At 30.2% G+C, this 4,907-nt stretch overlaps 1 long non-coding RNA gene across 1 annotated transcript; it reads left to right on the forward strand.

Annotated features, from left to right (window-relative positions):
* Positions 1-2,518: 2,518 nt before the first annotated feature.
* LOC131942588 (uncharacterized) lies at positions 2,519-3,294 on the forward strand. Its single transcript, XR_009386784.1, has 3 exons — positions 2,519-2,630; positions 2,918-2,975; positions 3,214-3,294. It is a non-coding gene; the product is annotated as an uncharacterized LOC131942588 (long non-coding RNA).
* Positions 3,295-4,907: the final 1,613 nt, after the last annotated feature.

The following is a 4,907-nucleotide window of genomic DNA, read 5'->3' on the forward strand; positions in this document are numbered from 1 at the left end:
AAATTGATAAATATATTATCCTAATATGTAAAAGCCCAAGGGCGCAATTTTCTATTTCTCGCTCTCTTCCTCTATCTCTTCCTCTGTCTGGCTGCAACATATGTCTATAGGCTACGCGATCAATATCTACAGAAATATATGAAGAACTTAAAGATACGAACTATTGTTGAAAATTAAATGTTTGGTGTATCAAATGTATAAACAAAATTTTATTTAACGACTGAAAAAAAAACAAGTAAAGGAATAATAGTCGAATGTTGAAACAAATTGTTCAATATGCAACCGGAGAATTGCTTATAGTTGTGTAGGGTCTAGAGTAGCACACTGGCAAAAAGTAGCACACTGACGTCACATGAAATAAATAGAATAATATTTTTATCTAACAATGTTAATTAAAAATAAACCGGGAGTGATCTCCCCTAAACTTTCTCGAATATTCTTATATAACTTGGAATATAGACATGATTTTTAATTACTTAAACTTTTAAAAATAAAATAGAATCTCATAGAAAAACGAATTGCGCATCAAGCGAACGCCAAAACAAAATGTGCATAATAGTGCGCAATATTATTAGTATTTTATAAATTTACATGCGTTTTTTGAGAAATCGGATTTTGATAAAATACTTATATATGAAATTTCATCAACCTAGCTGTATCGGTACTCAAGTTATCGTGTTTACACACATCAGACAGACACACAGACAGACAGACACACAGACATACGGACAAGATTGCAAAATTATGTTTTTCCGTATCAGTGAGGTGTAAAACGTCGAAATTTGTAAAAATCTCGATTTTTTTTGTTTACAAGACTTTCTGTATCCTAATATATAAAAGCCCAAAAGCGCACTTCTCTCTCTCTCTCTCTCTCTCTGTCTCTCTCTCTCTCTCTCTCTATCCACCCCATGCGAATGGCTATCTCTGTTTCTGTCAATGATCAGATCACTGAGTAAGTAATAGATATACCAGCACTTCCTGTGTGGATCAGCCGACTAACTCAATGATAATTGCTCCGACTCTAAGCATTTTGAATCTATAAATAGAATAACAAAAGGAAGGAAACGAAATTTTAAAATGATTTCCGCCATTACAAAAATAACATGAAACCTACAATTCACGACACATCGCATAGGAATTTAAAATAAATATTAGGCCTATAGGTTTAATACATATTGCATAGAATATAGAAATTTAGATCTAGTGTTCTGGTTAGTAGTTATTTCATGTTTATTAGAATATAGTCTAGATTCTAGAATCTAATCATACGGCTGCATAAAAAGAAAACCCATCTAGAGAAGCGGAGGTAAGAAGGTTAAATTAGTAATTTACATGATTTTTATTGTAGTTTCACTGTTTGTTAGGCCCAATTATTAAATCTTTAGATCAGAGGTCCAGCTTGATCATGTGTGGTATCTATTGTGGTGCATTGGAATGAAAAGCCCACATACTTAAATATAGAATCTAGTAGGCCTATACTATAACTGTACTGCCCTATACTTTAAATTTGTTACCACAAGAAAAAAGCCTATTTACTATTTACTATTATTAGTTATAAGTAAATTAAATTGAAATATTTGTTTATCTTTATAGTTTATAGTGAATGCATGCTAATGAGCATTATTCAAGCTGCTGTTATATTTAGGCTTATAGGCCTATATACTCTATAGCTTAGGCTATATACTATAGACTATATATTATATACCAATATTGTGCATAAAACTTAAAGCATGTAAGCATACACAATAATAATTATCATTAGACCTATAGTAACTAAGACTCGTACTATTTAGTACTACTTTAATACTACTTTTAAACTATTAGGCATAATGAAATAATGATTAATGATTTCAGTGTTTTCCGCACTCGAGAGGAAAGAGGTTGCGGGGAACTTTGCCAACATACTGGATTTCTGGTGATGCGGCTCAATTAATACTAAAAACAATTGGTTTTAGTAATTAGTGGTAAGCTCTTTTTTTAAATAATATATTATAACATGGTATCGCAAAGGTTTAGGTTGTCCAATAAATGGTAATTAGAGTCAGGTTTAGGACTATAGTTTAATGCTTGGTTAGTAATATGCATCAAGTTGGGAAAGACATACAAAGGGAAATACATAGAATTTAATGTAATCATTCGCAAACGTTACTATTTAAATTTTTTTAGGCCTGCTATTTATTGCTGAATAATAAAATCACTATACTTATCCACTATATTATGTTTAAATAAAGTGAGTTTAGATCAGTCGAGTAAATAAATTTAATAGCAAGACATAATTAAATTTACAATGAATATATATATATATATATATATATATATATATATATATATATATATATATATATATATATTGCTATTTTATAAAAGTATGTAAATCACAGACAAACATTACTTTGTATTGTGTCTACAACTTAACAAAAATGCTACTACTTTGATGGATTGCACTAAATAGGGGTTAGCTTTAATTTAATAATTTTTGAGATATTCTTGCTAATCTATGTGTAAATTGCTTTTCAGAACTATGAGTGTGTGTTTGGCCATCCAGGTTTCATAACTACAACTGATGTTCAATTACAAGGGATATTAATCAGTCTCTGTGGACTATACACTGTGCCTAGTTTCATCCTCAGGTAACTGTACTATAGGCATAACCCATTTTTTAAAGTAATTATTATAGCAAGAGATAGCATTATATGTTATATTAAATATAATGGATTTTAATCCAAAATATTTTATTAATTATTGTCTTTTCTTAAATTCTAATAAATCAGTGAGTTGTACAACATAGAGGGTATTATATTTGAATGATAATTGAAACACATATTGTTATGGAGCTCAAAACTATGTACTTATCTAATATAATTAATATACTGAAACAGTTTTATTGAAGCATATTATTTCATATTTTACCACACAGAGACTGATGTGTAAGCTTAAAGTAAAGACATCAAATCAAAGTATCAGCTATCAAGAGGGTAAATATTGATAGTCTACTTCATTAATCTTCAATATGAATGAACACAATTTTAAATCTATAATCTTTGCTGATAATGTTTGTTTCTTGTTATTCATCATGTTCAGTGCTTTATCTTTTCAAAGTAATTAGTTATAGTAAAGAAATAGTAGAGATAGTAATATAAATTTGTAATGTATTTCTCTTGCTAGTTCCACAAAAGAATATATCAAAATATTTTGTCTTTATTTCATTTACAGAAGAACATTCAAAATCATATTGTGATACACAAATCAAGCAAGTCTATGACCAGCATTATGATACATGCCAAGAAAAAGCTGGATATTTGATTGGAAGGGTGGCACAAAAAATATGGGTTATCACTAGGGAAACAAGCTTGGAATACAGTTCACTGTTATGACATCAAGCCAAATATTTCTAAACTTATTTGAATCATTTTTGCTGTTTATTATAATTCATCCAATTGTCTTATTAAATATATAAATTTATATATATACACAACTCCTAATATAGAATTTCTAAAAATGTTTATTATAATATTTAAAAATGAAACAAACATGTTCCCAGAACACAGCCACATAATGTCAACATGTTCCCAGAACACAGCCACATAATGTCAACATGTTCCCAGAACACAGCCACATAATGTCAACATGTTCCCAGAACACAGCCACATAATGTCAACATGTTCCCAGAACACAGCCACATAATGTCAACATGTTCCCAGAACACAGCCACATAATTTCAACATGTTCCCAGAACACACAAAATGGCAACATGTTCCCAGAACACACAAAATGGCAACATGTTCCCAGAACACAGCCAAATAATGTCAACATGTTCCATGAACTCACAAAATGGCAACATGTTCCCAGAACACACAAAATGTCATTATGTGCCCAGAACACACAAAATGGCAACATGTTCCCAGAACACACAAAATGGCAACATGTGCCGAGAACACAAAAAAATGACAACATGTGCCGTTAACAATACTTCACTTTTTCCTTAACAATTTTACAAGCAGGTAATAAAGCCATAAATCTTTACTGTGGATATAGCCAATAAATAGGGTAACCTTCACTATATGCAATTTGTAGTTTTCAATGCCTGTCCCATGCATATTATTTAGCCTAGTGTTTTGGGCCTTGCTTCATTTACTCAATAAATTATATAGGCATGAGAATTTTCATTTTAATCTGCAAAAGCTACATTCTGTACATTATTATTTTCAAACTACATCATATATTTTTCTCTTCTCTGATAAAAAATATTCCTCATATTGTTTGTGTCAAGTATTTTATTTTTATCTATGCAATGCTATATTCCTATTTTATAATAATTACTTTTATACAAATTCTTTTGAGAACTGTTCTTTATTGATTTGTATCATTTTCTTTATTTCTGAAAAATAAAACTTTGTTTGGGAATCCTTTTTTTTTTCTGTACAAATTAATAAACATAAATAACCCCAGGCTTAATATCCATCAACATTAAACAATTAAGTAGGGCCTATTGTTAGTAATGGTAAATTTTATACTAATTAATGTGATTTCTCCTGGCCACATTGTTCTGAATACCTTAAACTGTGTCAATGTTGCTACCAACTCCAATAATTAAAACTGAAGTCATTTACTATGAAGTAAAACTTGGGTGTAATCCAAATCCACCCAGTACCAAACATGATGTCCAGTAGAGGGTTAAGAAAGTATCATTATTAAATCACTATTAAACCCCTCCTCGCCTACGCCATTGCTTGTACGCATATGGACGTTATCGGAATTTACTGTATTGCTTATAAGTCGAAAATGCGAAAAAGACACGTTTAACCTTACTAGTTTGAAGAATAACATTCATGTTAGCCGAAACAGGTGTAATCTAAAGTTGTTTAAATTCATTTTATTGTTCATTACAATTATGTTGTCGTAAAATA

The sequence above is a fragment of the Physella acuta genome, unplaced genomic scaffold (assembly GCF_028476545.2).
Source record: "Physella acuta isolate Inbredline_101_S28 unplaced genomic scaffold, ASM2847654v3 ptg000412l, whole genome shotgun sequence".
Classification (NCBI taxonomy): Eukaryota; Metazoa; Mollusca; class Gastropoda; family Physidae; genus Physella; species Physella acuta.